The following is a 16832-nucleotide window of genomic DNA, read 5'->3' as shown; positions in this document are numbered from 1 at the left end:
TTTCGCACAAATTAGACATTTCTGCATTCAGATGTCCATTTGGCTCTCCGATTCATGACAACGCAGCTGAGATCGTACATCAAAAATCACGTCTCAGCATCTATGGTATTGTAACATCTCAAGACATTTTTGGGCTCATCTTCAGTGCAAAAATTGTCTGAGTATTGCTCATGTTTTTTCAAAAGTGCTACAACATACCAGGCTGGTTTGGAGCAGCAATATCTCATAAAACCATCGCGTGTCGAAACACTTTTGTGTATTTAACTCTCAGCCTACAGGATTGTGGTAACTGCTAGAATAGCCATAGCTGTTATTTTGATGGCTCATATACACTCAACAAAAATATAAATGCAACACTTGGTTTTGCTCCCATTTTGTATGAGATGAACTCAAAGATCTAAAACTTTTTCTACATACACAATATCACCATTTCCCTCAAATATTGTTCACAAACCAGTCTAAATCTGTGATAGTGAGCACTTCTCCTTTGCTGAGATAATCCATCCCACCTCACAGGTGTGCCATATCAAGATGCTGATTAGACACCATGATTAGTGCACAGGTGTGCCTTAGACTGTCCACAATAAAAGGCCACTCTGAAAGGTGCAGTTTTGTTTTATTGGGGGGGGATACCAGTCAGTATCTGGTGTGACCACCATTTGCCTCATGCAGTGCAACACATCTCCTTCGCATAGAGTTGATCAGGTTGTCAATTGTGGCCTGAGGAATGTTGGTCCACTCCTCTTCAATGGCTGTGCGAAGTTGCTGGATATTGGCAGGAACTGGTACACGCTGTCGTATACGCCGGTCCAGAGCATCCCAAACATGCTCAATGGGTGACATGTCAGGTGAGTATGCCGGCCATGCAAGAACTGGGACATTTTCAGCTTCCAAGAATTGTGTACAGATCCTTGCAACATGGGGCCGTGCATTATCCTGCTGCCACATGAGGTGATGTTCTTGGATGTATGGCACAACAATGGGCCTCAGGATCTCGTCACGGTATCTCTGCATTCAAAATGCCATCAATAAAATGCACCTGTGTTCTTCATCCATAACAGACGCCTGTCCATACCATAACCCCACCGCCACCATGGGCCACTCGATCCACAACATTGACATCAGAAAACCGCTCACCCACACGACGCCACACATGCTGTCTGCCATCTGCCCTGGACAGTGTGAACTGGGATTCATCCGTGAAGAGAACACCTCTCCAACGTGCCAAACGCCAGCGAATGTGAGCATTTGCCCACTCAAGTCGGTTACGACGACGAACTGGAGTCAGGTCGAGATCCCGATGAGGACAACGAGCATGCAGATGAGCTTCCCTGAGACGGTTTCTGACAGTTTGTGCAGAAATTCTTTGGTTATGCAAACCAATTGTTTCAGCAGCTGTCCGAGTGGCTGGTCTCAGACGATCTTGGAGGTGAACATGCTGGATGTGGAGGTCCTGGGCTGGTGTGGTTACATGTGGTCTGCGGTTGTGAGGCTGGTTGGGTGTACTGCCAAATTCTCTGAAACGCCTTTGGAGACGGCTTATGGTAGAGAAATGAACATTCAATACACGAGCAACAGCTCTGGTTGACATTCCTGCTGTCAGCATGCCAACTGCACGCTCCCTCAAATCTTGCGACATCTGTGGCATTGTGCTGTGTGATAAAACTGCACCTTTCAGAGTGGCCTTTTATTGTGGACAGTCTAAGGCACACCTGTGCACTAATCATGGTGTCTAATCAGCATCTTGGTATGGCACACCTGTGAGGTGGGATGGATTATCTCAGCAAAGGAGAAGTGCTCACTATCACAGATTTAGACTGGTTTGTGAACAATATTTGAGGGAAATGGTGATATTGTGTATGTGGAAAAAGTTTTAGATCTTTGAGTTCATCTCATACAAAATGGGAGCAAAACCAAAAGTGTTGCATTTATATTTTTGTTGAGTGTATTTGCGTATATACTTTCAATTAGCAGTACAAAATTTAATAATAAATCTGTCTGTAATGTAAAGAATAGGTAATATTAAACATCTAACGAATATGAAAATGTATTAGTTAATCCACAACCACAGAAACTGCTACTGTAGTTACAGATCCAAATTTGAATTATGTCAATTTTTTTTCCTTAATAAAGTAAAACAATTGTTTCTGGGGTTTTGGAATATAATTATAATATAAATATCACAACTATACATTTTAGTGCAGTCAGAAAAGCTTTTTATGGACACCTATGAAACATGTTCTGTTAAACAGAACAGTCTGACCATCACAAAAAATGTGAAAATGCAATAAAATTTTCAATGGAACAAAACCAAATGAGATGTTTTTCAGATATTATGATAAAATTAGAAAACTTCATACTGAATCAGAACTTCATGAGTGATTCTTTAACTACGGGCACTATTGGCCTTGTAAATGTAATTTCCACCACACCATTGCCTTACAATATAAAGCGACTTGGGGCAACTGTTTGTTGTGATTTGGCGCTATATACATGTGCTCTGATGTCACTGTTTATCTCCATAGAAACTACCCAAACAATCTTTCATACGAACTGTTTAAAGGGACATTAGTGTTGTGGAAATTACAGCAATAGTGTGGGACAACTACATTTTGTTTAAAAAAAAAAAATCACAACAGTTGTATGACATTGAATACCCCAGTTATGTTTTGATTATTTTACTGATACTTTATTCAGAGATATTTTAAAACATTAGAAAAAATGTTTCTTTACTATTCATTTTTATCATTGAAGATCAAAAGTCTGGGTGTGGGACAAGCACAAAATGGCAATATTTGCATATAATGATGCTGAAAAAAGGTGAAAAAGTCATCATAGACTACTAGAACCAATTTTTTTTAACACACTTTCATTGTAAAGATAACTATCAAAGTGTGAAATTTCCCCTTTTTTCTGTTTTTCATACAATATGATCAAAGGACATAAGTGCCCGTAGTCTAAGAATCGCCCTCATACCGAATTTATCCGGTTTGTTTGCTATATGGTGGATGAAGCTTCATCTTGCTTTTGTTGGTTAGAGCTGTTCATTAAGGGTTACATCAACGCTGGGCTTGTAAAAAGCCATGCTGTTCTGGATGAATCTGTCCCAAATCTCAACGGCCAGGGCACACTTGTCTTGCAGGCGTGTGTGTCTGGTCTACTTGTCCAAATGTAGAAACCACATGATTTCTTGGAGTCTGTATCGCAACATGGTCTCCTTGAAAAGTGCATAGCCCCAGTCCGATGGCCAAAAGCTCGCCAAGCCCATGTTTCTGCTACCATGTGTGCCACAAATGTAGATTGGTGCAGTGAAGGCCTCTTCTGTTGTAAACCATGAGCTGTCCTCATTGGCGCCATTCCAACACACAATGCTTTTGCTCCAAATCGTCCATCTCATACTTTCAACTAAGACCTGAGGGTTACTGCTTTCAACAGCAAGGCTATTTTTCCTGATTTGTAATAGTGCATTTCAGTCTGGAATCAGCATTTTATCAGGAGTTCTATGATGATGGGCTTTAATAGCTTCTAGTTCAAAATGACTGCCATAAGCAGTGGAAAAAAATGTAAAGAGAGGCTTGTTTAGGAACTGACTCACAGTCAAAGGAGCCTATATGTGTTTAAGGTACAGAAGCCAATTTACAATGCTGAAAAAAGTGTTCTTGCGGAATTTCATTGGCATTCAAGCCACAGCTAGTGCACATTTACTGGGGCAGGTCTTTTCCCCATGTTTGTGTGAAGGAAATGTGCCTTAGGTTGCTGAACAACACACCCTTCCCAAACTGGGAATGCAGTCTTCTGCTGGGACTGGTTGGGGCTGAGGGGAAAGAATGAGGAAAAAGACATGCTGTGGAAGAGAGCAGAGATCAATCACTAATGATTAAATGCAGAGTGGTGCATACAGAGCAAAAAGAGGTGAATAAAAAGAAACACTCAGTGCATCATGGGAAACCCCCCAGCAGTCTAAGTCTATAGTAGCATAACTAAGGGATGGTTCAGGGTCACCTGATCCAGCCCTAATTATAAGCTTTAGCAAAAAGGAAAGTTTTAAGCTTAATCTTAAAAGTAGAGAGGGTGTCTGTCTCCCTAATCTGAATTGGGAGCTGGTTCCACAGGAGAGGAGCCTGAAAGCTGAAGGCTCTTCCTCCCATTCTACTCTTACAAACCCTAGGAACTACAAGTAAGCCTGCAGTCTGAGAGCGAAGCGCTCTATTGGGGTGATATGGTACTATGAGGTCCCTAAGATAAGATGGGACCTGATTATTCAAAACCTTATAAGTAAGAATAAGAATTTTAAATTCTGTTCTGGAATTAACAGGGAGCCAATGAAGAGAAGCCAATATGGGTGAAATATGCTCTCTCCTTCTAGTCCCTGTCAGTACTCTAGATGCAGCATTTTGAATTAACTGAAGGCTTTTCAGGGAACTTTAGGACAACCTGATAATAATGAATTACAATAGTCCAGCCTAGAAGAAATAAATGCATGAATTAGCTTTTCAGCATCACTCTGAGACAAGACCTTTCTAATTTTAGATATATTGCGCAAATGCAAAAAAGCAGTCCTACATATTTGCCTAATATGCGCATTGAAGGACATATCCTGATCAAAAATGACTCCAAGATTTCTCACAGTATTACTGGAGGTCAGGGTAATGCCATCCAGAGTAAGGATCTGGTTAGACACCATGTTTCTAAGATTTGTGGGGCCAAGTACAATAACTTAAGTTTTACCTGAATTTAAAAGCAGGAAATTAGAGGTCATCCATGTCTTTATATCTGAAAGACATTCCTGCAGTTTAACTAATTGGTGTGTGTCCTCTGGCTTCATGGATAGATAAAGCTGGGTATCATCTGCGTAACAATGAAAATTTAAGCAATGCTTTCTAATAATACTGCCTAAGGGAAGCATGTATAAAGTGACTAAAATCGGTCCTAGCACAGAACCTTGTGGAACTCCATAATTAACCTTAGTCCGTGAAGAAGACTCCCCATTTACATGAACAAATTGTAATCTATTAGATAAATATGATTCAAACCACTGCAGCGCAGTGCCTTTAATACCTATGGCATGCTCTAATCTCTGTAATAAAATTTTATGGTCAACAGTATCAAAAGCTGCACTGAGGTCTAACAGGATGAGCACAGAGATAAGTCCACTGTCTGAGGCCATAAGAAGATCATTTGTAACCTTCACTAATGCTGTTTCTGTACTATGATGAATTCTGAGACCAGACTGAAACTCTTCAAATAGACCATTCCTCTGCAGATGATCAGTTAGCTGTTTTACAACTACCCTTTCAAGAATTTTTGAGAGAAAAGGAAGGTTGGAGATTGGCCTATAATTAGCTAAGATAGCTGGGTCAGGTGATGGCTTTTTAAGTAATGGTTTAATTACTGCCACCTTAAAAGCCTGTGGTACATAGCCAACTAATAAAGACAGATTGATCATATTTAAGATCGAAGCATTAATTAATGGTAGGGCTTCCTTGAGCAGCCTGGTAGGAATGGGGTGTAATAGACATGTTGATGGTTTGGAGGAAGTGACTAATGAAAATAACTCAGAACAATCGGAGAGAAAGAGTCTAACCAAATATCAGCATTACTGAAAGCAGTCGAACATAAACGTATGTCTTTGGGATGGTTATGAATAATTTTTTTCTCTAATAGTTAAAATTTTATTTGCAAAGAAAGTCATGAAGTCATTACTAGTTAAAGGAATACTCGGCTCAATAGAGCTCTGACTCTTTGTCAGCCTGGCTACAGTGCTGAAAAGAAACCTGGGGTTGTTCTTATTTTCTTCAATTAGTGATGAATAGTAAGCTGTCCTAGCTTTACGGAGGGCTTTTTTATAGAGCAACAGACTCTTTTTCCAGGCTAAATGAAGATCTTCTAAATTAGTGAGACGCCATTTCCTCTCCAGCTTACGGGTTATCTGCTTTAAGCTGCGAGTTTGTGGGTTATACCACGGAGTCAGGCACTTCTGATTTAAGGCTCTGTTTTTCAGAGGAGCTACAGCATCCAAAGTTGTGCTCAATGAGGATGTAAAGCTATTGACAAGATAATCTATCTCACTCACAGAGTTTAGGTAGCTACTCTGCACTGTGTTGGTATATGGCATTGAAGAACATAAAGAAGGAATCACATCCTTAAACCTAGTTACAGCGCGTTCAGAAAGACTTCTACTGTAATGAAACGTATTCCCCACTGCTGGGTAGTCCATTAAAGTAAATGTTATTAAGAAATGATCAGACAAAAAAGGGGGTTTTCAGGGAATACTGTTAAGTCTTCAGTTTCTATGCCATATGTCAGAACAAGATCTAAAGTGTGGTTAAAGTGGTGGGTGGGCTCATTTACATTTTGAGTGAAGCCAACTGTGTTGTGTGGGCCGCCAGAAGAGGAGGTACTGCTGGCCCACCACCAGAGGGCGCCCTGCCTGAAGTGCGGGCTTCAGGCACGAGAGGGCGCTGCCGCCATGGTCACAGCCGTCACCCATCTACTCAACATCATCTCACTCCATAAAGACCAGACGTCATCTCCACCTCGTTGCCGAGATATCATACTTCATAGGAGGTAATACTCTCAGCCTTTTTGTGAGATTTGTAACTCTGTTATTGTGAGAATTTGCAGGAGAACCGGTCGTTTGTGAGGAGGCTGTGCAAGACGGCGCTCCTTTTCAGCTGAGACCGCTGCAACATATTGAATGAGAGGTGGAGGTGGCATTCCCACCGTTGTTGTTACTGGGTGTACACACACCCACACTTGACTGTCTTTGTTCTTCGCCAGCAGTACCAGATCCGACAGTCGGGGACGGTGATCACCTGGGAATTCGGGACTTGGCGGCTCCAGTATTCACCAGGTTCTGGGGCGGCGGAAATCGTGTGGTTCCGGCTCTTCTCAGGACAGACGTCTTCTATCCTCGAGCCTGCCCACACGTCACCTCTGTGTATTGACTGTTATGATATTCTGTGATTGTATGTTCGTTGTGCACATTCACAACATTAAATTGTTACTTTTTGGCTCATCTATTGACCGTTCATTTGCGCCCCCTGTTGTGGGTCCGTGTCACTACACTTTCCCAACAGGATATCTCGGCCAGCGTCATGGACTCCGAGGGGCGTCACCCGGCTGTTGAACAACCAATGGGAGAGCAGGGAGCGCAGGCGTCTGCAGGAGACGTGATTGGTGAGCTGCAGCACATTCTCACCGCCTTTACGGCTCGGTTGGATCAAATGACTGAGCAAAACATCCTCCTGAACCACAGGGTGGAGGCTCTCTCCGCACAGATGGCGGCGAGCGCTCAGGGCGCTGCTGCAGCTCGTCCTCCTGCTGACCCTGTGCAGGATATAAATGTTCCAGTGGTGGTTCAACAACCCCTCCCACCATCCCCTGAAGCATACATAAGCTCTCCTGAGCCGTACAGAGGTTGTGTGGAGACGTGCGCGGACTTTCTTATGCAGTGTTCGCTCGTTTTCGCACAACGTCCCGTCATGTACGCGTCAGATGCTAGTAAAATAGCTTATGTGATTGCTCTGCTTCGGGGTAAAGCACGCGCCTGGGCTACGGCGCTCTGGGAACAGAACTCACGGTTGTTATCAGCATACACTGGGTTTGTGGGGGAGTTCAGAACAGTGTTTGATCACCCTAACAGAGGAGAGACCGCTTCAACTGTGCTGCTGTCAATGAGACAGGGACGCGAGAGCGCAGCCGCTTATGCAGTCAACTTCCGCATCGCGGCTGCGAAGTCCAGCTGGAAGAACGTTGCGCTCCGCGCCGCCTTCATAAACGGACTGTCGTTGGTTCTGAAGGAGCAGCTGGTAGCTAAGGAGGAACCGTGGGATTTAGATGGGCTTATCGATCTCGTTATACGGTTAGACAATCGGTTGGAGGAACGCCGTCGGGAGCGAGGCGAAGGACGTGACCGGATACGCGCCGCCCCTCTCCCTTCCGGGTTCGATAAGGCGCCGCCCTCCCCACGCTCCACAGCCGCAGCGCTTTGTGGGGCAACAGCTCCCCCTGCTGACGTTGTTAGGGAGACGCACAGGGCCAAAATGGGGAGGCTGATCCGTGGAGAGTGTTTTCTCTGCAGCTCAACTGAGCACACACAGAGAAACTGCCCCAAACGGCCAAAACGACAGCAACCGCCCTTAGAGACTGGGCTAAGGAGAGGTCAAACCATTCAAGTGAGACACACACAAATTGCCACACGACTCCCAGTCACAATCCTGAGCGGGGATTTAACCCTTCAAGCCCGAGCACTGGTGGACACGGGGTCAGAAGGGAATCTGCTAGGCAGCAGATGGGCAAGGGAGGTAGGGCTCCCTCTGGTGGCGCTTCCTTCGCCATTGCAGGTGCGGGCACTAGATGGCACCCTCCTCCCTTTACTCACACACAAGACACAACCAGTAACTCTGGTAGTGTCTGGAAACCATCGGGAGGAGATTGAGTTTTTTGTGACTCCTTCTACCTCCCGCGTGATTTTGGGCATCCCATGGATGTTGAAGCACAATCCCCGGATTGATTGGCCGTCTGGGGTGGTGGTTCAGTGGAGCGAAACCTGCCATCGGGGGTGTTTAGGATCCTCGGTTCCTCCCGGTTCACAGGCTAAGGAGGAGGTCAAAGTCCCTCCCAATCTGACGGCAGTGCTGGTTGAGTACCACGATCTTGCTGACGTCTTCAGCAAGGATCTGGCACTCACCCTTCCCCCGCACCATCCGTACGATTGTGCCATTGATTTGGTTCCAGGCGCTGAGTTCCCGTCCAGCAGGCTGTACAACCTCTCACGACCTGAGCGCGAATCAATGGAGACCTACATCCGGGACTCATTAGCTGCCGGGCTGATCCGGAACTCCACCTCCCCGATGGGGGCAGGTTTCTTTTTTGTGGGCAAGAAAGATGGCGGACTTCGTCCATGTATTGATTCCAGGGGGCTGAATGAGATTACGGTTCGCAACCGATACCCGTTGCCATTGTTAGATTCCGTGTTCACCCCCCTGCATGGAGCCAAAATCTTTACTAAGCTGGATCTTAGGAATGCGTATCACCTGGTTCGGATCCGGAAGGGAGACGAATGGAAGATGGCATTTAACACCCCGTTAGGTCACTTTGAGTACCTGGTCATGCCGTTCGGCCTCACCAACGCCCCCCGCGACGTTCCAAGCCTTGGTTAACGATGTCTTGCGGGACTTCCTGCACCGATTCGTCTTCGTATATCTGGACGATATTCTCATCTTTTCTCCGGATCCTGAGACCCATGTCCAGCATGTACGTCAGGTCCTTCAGCGGTTGTTAGAGAACCGACTGTTTGTGAAGGGCGAGAAGTGCGAGTTTCACCGCGCGTCTTTGTCCTTCCTGGGGTTTATAATCTCCTCCAACTCCGTCGCCCCTGATCCGGCCAAGGTTGCGGCGGTGAGAGATTGGCCCCAACCAACAAGCCGTAGGAAGCTGCAACAGTTCCTCGGCTTTGCTAATTTCTATAGGAGGTTCATTAAGGGCTACAGTCAGGTAGTTAGCCCCCTGACAGCCCTGACCTCTCCAAAAGTCCCCTTCACCTGGTCGGATCGGTGCGAAGCCGCGTTCAAGGAGTTGAAACGACGGTTCTCTACTGCGCCAGTTTTGGTGCAGCCCGACCCTAGCCGCCAGTTCATGGTTGAAGTGGACGCCTCTGACTCAGGGATAGGAGCCGTGCTGTCCCAGAGCGGAGAGACCGATACGGTTCTTCACCCGTGTGCCTACTTTTCCCGCAGGTTGACCCCGGCTGAACGGAACTATGACGTCGGCAATCGAGAACTCCTTGCGGTGAAAGAGGCTCTTGAGGAGTGGAGACACCTGTTGGAGGGAGCGTCTGTGCCATTCACGGTTTTCACTGACCATCGGAACCTGGAGTATATCAGGACCGCCAAGCGGCTGAACCCCAGGCAAGCCCGCTGGTCACTGTTCTTCGGGCGTTTCGACTTCCGGATCACCTATCGCCCCGGGACCAAGAACCAGAGATCGGATGCCTTGTCCCGGGTACACGAAGACGAAGTCAAAACAGAGCTGTCGGATCCACCGGAGCCCATCATTCCGGAGTCCACTATTGTGGCCACCCTCACCTGGGACGTGGAGAAGACCGTCCGGGAGGCCCTGGCACGGAGCCCGGACCCTGGAACCGGTCCGAAGAACCGTCAGTACATCCCACCAGAGGCCAGAGCTGCAGTCTTGGACTTCTGTCACGGTTCCAAGCTCTCCTGTCATCCAGGGGTGCGAAGGACCGTGGCAGTTGTCCGGCAGCGCTTCTGGTGGGCGTCTATGGAGTCCGACGTCCGGGAATATATCCAGGCCTGCACCACCTGTGCCAGGGGCAAGGCAGTACATAAGAAGGCCCAAGGACTCCTCCAGCCGCTGCCGGTGCCTCATCGCCCCTGGTCCCACATCGGCCTGGATTTCGTCACGGGCCTCCCGCCGTCCCAGGGCAACACCACCATCTTCACGATAGTGGACCGATTCTCCAAGGCGGCCCACTTCGTGGCCCTCCCGAAGCTCCCAACAGCCCAGGAGACAGCAGACCTCCTGGTCCACCACGTCGTCCGTCTGCATGGGATACCCTCCGACATCGTCTCTGATCGTGGTCCCCAGTTCTCCTCACACGTCTGGAGGAGCTTCTGCAGGGAACTGGGGGCCACCGTGAGCCTCTCGTCCGGGTACCATCCACAGACGAACGGACAGGCAGAGCGGGCCAACCAGGACTTGGAACAGACCCTCCGCTGCGTCACATCCGTGCACCCGACGGCCTGGAGTAACCATCTGGCCTGGATCGAGTATGCGCATAACAGCCAGGTGTCTTCTGCCACCGGCCTCTCCCCATTTGAGGTGTGTTTGGGGTATCAGCCCCCGTTGTTTCCCGTGGTGGAGGGAGAGGTCGGTGTGCCCTCGGTCCAGGCCCACCTGCGGAAGTGCCGTCGGGTGTGGCGCTCCGCCCGTTCTGCCTTGTTGAAGGCCCGGACGAGGGCGAAGACCCATGCAGACCGCCGGCGATCCCCGGCCCCTGCTTACCAGCCCAGGCAGGAGGTGTGGCTTTCCACGAAGGACATCCCCCTCCAGGTGGACTCCCCAAAACTTCAGGACAGGTACATTGGCCCCTTCAGGATCCTCAAAGTCCTCAGTCCTGCCGCAGTGAAGCTCCAACTCCCGGCTTCACTGCGGATCCATCCGGTTTTCCACGTGTCCCGCATCAAACCTCACCACACCTCACCCCTCTGTGCTCCCGGACCGGCGCCGCCTCCTGCTCGGATCATCGACGGGGAGCCGGCTTGGACGGTGCGCCAGCTCCTGGACGTCCGTCAGATGGGTCGGGGGTTCCAGTACTTGGTGGACTGGGAGGGGTATGGACCCGAAGAACGCTCCTGGGTGATGAGGAGCTTCATCCTGGATCCGGCCCTCCTGGCCGACTTCTCCGCCGACACCCCGACAAACCTGGTCAGGCGCCAGGAGGCGCCCGTTGAGGGGGGGGTCCTGTTGTGTGGGCCGCCAGAAGAGGAGGTACTGCTGGCCCACCACCAGAGGTCGCCCTGCCTGAAGTGCGGGCTTCAGGCACGAGAGGGCGCTGCCACCATGGACACAGCCGGGGGTGACAGCTGTCGCTCATTACCTCGTGACAGCTGTCACCCATCTACTCAACATCATCTCACTCCATAAAGACCAGACGTCATCTCCACTTCGTTGCCGAGATATCATACTTCATAGGAGGTAATACTCTCAGCCTTTTTGTGAGATTTGTAACTCTGTTATTGTGAGAATTTGCAGGAGAACCGGTCGTTTGTGAGGAGGCTGTGCAAGACGGCGCTCCTTTTCAGCTGAGACCGCTGCAACATATTGAATGAGAGGTGGAGGTGGCATTCCCACCGTTGTTGTTACTGGGTGTACACACACCCACACTTGACTGTCTTTGTTCTTCGCCAGCAGTACCAGATCCGACAGTCAGGGACGGTGATCACCTGGGAATTCGGGACTTGGCGGCTCCAGTATTCACCAGGTTCTGGGGCGGCGGAAATCGTGTGGTTCCGGCTCTTCTCAGGACAGACGTCTTCTATCCTCGAGCCTGCCCACACGTCACCTCTGTGTATTGACTGTTATGATATTCTGTGATTGTCTGTATGTTCATTGTGCACATTCACAACATTAAATTGTTACTTTTTGGCTCATCTATTGACCGTTCATTTGCGCCCCCTGTTGTGGGTCCGTGTCACTACACTTTCCCAACAAACTGAGTCTAATAATAGATTAAATGCAGTGTTGAGGCTGTCATTCTCAGCATCTATGTGGATGTTAAAATCACCCACTATAATTATCTTATCTGAGCTAAGCACTAAGTCAGACAAAAGGTCTGAAAAATCACAAAGAAACTCGAATCACGAAGAAAACGACCAGGTGGACGATAGATAATAACAAATAAAACTGGTTTTTGAGACTTCCAATTTGGATGGATAAGACTGAGTCAAGCTTTCAAATGAATTAAAGCTCTGTCTGGGTCTTTGATTAATTAATAAGCTGGAGTGGAAGATTGCTGCTAATCCTCCGCCCCGGCCCGTGCTTCGAGCATTCTGACAGTTAGTGTGACTCGGGGGTGTTGACTCATTTAAACTAACATATTCATTCTGCTGTAACCAGGTTTCTGTAAGGCAGAATAAATCAATATGTTGATCAGTTATTATATCATTTACTAACAGGGACTTAGAAGAGAGCGACCTAATGTTTAATAAACCACATTTAACTGTTTTAGTCTGTGGTGCAGTTGAAGGTGCTATATTATTTTTCTTTTTGAATTTTTATGCTTAAATAGATTTTTACTGGTTATTCGTGGTCTGGGAGCAGGCACCGTCTCTACGGGGATGGGGTATTGGGGGGATGGTAGAAGCTGCAGAGAGTTGTGTAAGACTACAACTCTGCTTCCTGGTCCCAACCCTGGATAGTCACGATTTGGAGGGTTAATAAAATTGGCCAGATTTCTAGAGATGAGAGCTGCTCCATCCAAAGTGGGATGGATGCCGTCTCTCCTAACAAGACCAGGTTTTCCCCAGAAGCTTTGGCAATTATCTATGAAGCCCACCTCATTTTTTGGACACCACTCAGACAGTCAGCAATTCAAGGAGAACATGCGGCTAAACATGTCACTCCCGGTCCGATTGGGGAGGGGCCCAGAGAAAACTACAGAGTCCGACATTGTTTTTGCAAAGTTACACACTGATTCAGTATTAATTTTATATAAGAGACGAGGTGTTTAACCTGTTGATTGTTGGCTAGGGTGTTTGGAACCAGCGGCTTCTTTGTTGGCAAAGAAAAGTTAACTGACCTTGACTTCCTGGACAATGTGATCTTTGGGCAATCAAATGAATACCCAGATGGTGGCACTTGTAAAGCTGAGTAAGGTATCACAGTGTATGGGTTTGCGATCGTTGTGGGTCAAGACTGAAACCCAGGCTGTCAATGTCAGCCATCAGAAGTGTATGCTTTGGACGATGTGTGAGAAGACAGAGCTCTGACATTTCCACCTTGTGCGACACCCATAACAAGGCATCAACATGATAAACATTCAGAGGTATTGTTAATACTGTAACTGCTAATAACATGGCATTGTTGATTTCACAGTTCTTGATTATTCGCTCCATCTAATCTCCAGATATCACAAGTTTATTTTGATCAGTTGGTTTCACAACACTTCTCTTCTGACTTACCATAGTGTTCAGAATAATAGTAGTGCTATGTGACTAAAAAGATTAATCCAGGTTTTGAGTATATTTCTTATTGTTACATGGGAAACAAGGTACCAGTAGATTTAGTAGATTCTCACAAATCCAACAAGACCAAGCATTCATGATATGCACATTCTTAAGGCTATGAAATTGGGCTATTAGTAAAGAAAAGTAGAAAAGGGGGTGTTCACAATAATAGTATTGTGGCATTCAGTCAGTGAGTTTGTCAATTTTGTGGAACAAACAGGTGTGAATCAGGTGTCCCCTATTTAAGGATGAAGCCAGCACCTGTTGAACATGCTTTTCTCTTTAAAAACCGGAGGAAAATGGGACGTTCAACATTGTTCAGAAGAACAGCGTAGTTTGATTTTAAAAAGTTGATTGGAGAGGGGAAAACATACGCAGGTGCAAGAAATTATAGGCTGTTCATCTACAATGATCTCCAATGCTTTAAAATGGACAAAAAAACAGATGCGTGGAAGAAAACAACCATCAAAATGGATAGAAGAATAACCAGAATGGCAAAGGCTCACCCATTGATCAGCTCCAGGATGATCAAAGACAGTCTGGAGTTACCTGTAAATGCTGTGATAGTTAGAAGACGCCTGTGTGAAGCTAATTTATTTGCAAGAATCCCTCACAAAGTCCCTCTGTTAAATAAAAGATGTGCAGAAGAGGTTACAATTTGCCAAAGAACACATCAACTGGCCTAAAGAGAAATGGAGGAATATTTTGTGGACTGATGAGAGTAAAATTGTTCTTTTTGGGTCCAAGGGCTGCAGACAGTTTGTGAGACAACCCCCAAACTCTGAATTCAAGCAACAGTTCACAGTGAAGACAGTGAAGCATGGTGGTGCAAGCATCATGATATGGGCATGTTTCTCCTACTATGGTGTTGGGCCTATATTTCGCATACCAGGTATCATGGATCAGTTTGGATATGTCCTCTAATTTCCTGCTTTTAAACTCAGATAAAACTGAAGTTATTGTACTTGGCCCCACAAATCTTAGAAGCATGGTGTCTAACCAGATCGTTACTCTGGATGGCATTTCCCTGATCTCTAGTAATACTGTGAGAAATCTTGGAGTTATTTTTGATCAGGATATGTCATTCAAAGCGCATATTAAACAAATATGTAGGACTGCCTTTTTGCATTTACGCAATATCTCTAAAATCAGAAAGGTCTTGTCTCAGAGTGATGCTGAAAAACTAATTCATGCATTTGTTTCCTCTAGGCTGGACTATTGTAATTCATTATTATCAGGTTGTCCTAAAAGTTCCCTAAAAAGCCTTCAGTTGGTTCAGAATGCTGCAGCTAGAGTACTGACGGGGACTAGCAGGAGAGAGCATATCTCACCCGTGTTGGCCTCCCTTCATTGGCTTCCTGTTAATGCTAGAATAGAATTTAAAATTCTTCTTCTTACTTATAAGGTTTTGAATAATCAGGTCCCATCTTATCTTAGGGACCTCGTAGTACCATATTACCCCATTAGAGCGCTTCGCTCTCAGACTGCGGGCTTACTTGTAGTTTCTAGGGTTTGTAAGAGTAGAATGGGAGGCAGAGCCTTCAGCTTTCAGGCTCCTCTCCTGTGGAACCAGCTCCCAATTCAGATCAGGGAGACAGATACCCTCTCTACTTTTAAGATTAGGCTTAAAACTTTCCTTTTCGCTAAGGCTTATAGTTAGGGCTGGATCGGGTGACCCTGGACCATCCCTTGGTTATGTTGCTTTAGACGTAGACTGTGTTTCATAATTATTGTATGGCCTTGCCTTGCAATGTGGAGCGCCTTGGGGCAACTGTTTGTTGTGATTTGGCGCTATACAAGAAAAAAGTTGATTGATTGATTGATTGATGTCAAAATACTTGAAGAGGTCATGTTGCCTTATGCTGAAGAGGACATGCCTTTGAAATGGGTGTTTCAACAAGACAATGACCCCAAGCACACTAGTAAACAAGCAAAATCTTGGTTCCAAACCAACAAAATTAATGCCTCGCAGATGTGAAGAAATCATGAAAAACTGTGGTTATACAACTAAATACTAGTTTAGTGATTCACAGGATTGCTAAAAAAAAGCAGTTTGAACATAATAGTTTTGAGTTTGTAGCGTCAACAGCAGATGCTACTATTATTGTGAACACCCCCTTTTTCTACTTTTTTTTTACTAATAGCCCAATTTCATAGCCTTAAGAGTGTGCATATCATGAATGCTTGGTCTTGTTGGATTTGTGAGAATCTGCTGAATCTACTGGTACCTTGTTTCCCATGTAACAATAAGAAATATACTCAAAACGTGGATTAATCTTTTTAGTCACGTAGCACTACTACAACCCCTGGCAAAAATTATGGAATCACCGGCCTCGGAGGATGTTCATTCAGTTGTTTAATTTTGTAGAAAAAAAGCAGATCACAGACATGACACAAAACTAAAGTCATTTCAAATGGCAACTTTCTGGCTTTAAGAAACACTATAAAAAATCAAGAAAAAAATATTGTGGCAGTCAGTAACGGTTACTTTTTTAGACCAAGCAGAGGAAAAAAATATGGAATCACTCAATTCTGAGGAAAAAATTATGGAATCACCCTGTAAATTTTCATCCCCAAAACTAACACCTGCATCATATCAGATCTGCTCGTTAGTCTGCATCTAAAAGGAGTGAACACACCTTGGAGAGCTGTTGCACCAAGTGGACTGACATGAATCATGGCTCCAACACGAGAGATGTCAATTGAAACAAAGGAGAGGATTATCAAACTCTTAAAAGAGGGTAAATCATCACGCAATGTTGCAAAAGATGTTGGTTGTTCACAGTCAGCTGTGTCTAAACTCTGGACCAAATACAAACAACATGGGAAGGTTGTTAAAGGCAAACATACTGGTAGACCAAGGAAGACATCAAAGCGTCAAGACAGAAAACTTAAAGCAATAAGTCTCAAAAATTGAAAAATGCACAACAAAACAAATGAGGAACGAATGGGAGGAAACTGGAGTCAACGTCTGTGACCGAACTGTAAGAAACCGCCTAAAGGAAATGGGATTTACATACAGAAAAGCTAAACAAAAGCCATCATTAACACCTAAACAGAAAAAAAACAAGGTTACAATGG

Source organism: Thalassophryne amazonica, chromosome 16 (genome assembly GCF_902500255.1).
Source record: "Thalassophryne amazonica chromosome 16, fThaAma1.1, whole genome shotgun sequence".
Classification (NCBI taxonomy): domain Eukaryota; kingdom Metazoa; phylum Chordata; class Actinopteri; order Batrachoidiformes; family Batrachoididae; genus Thalassophryne; species Thalassophryne amazonica.
This window is presented reverse-complemented; position numbering follows the sequence as displayed.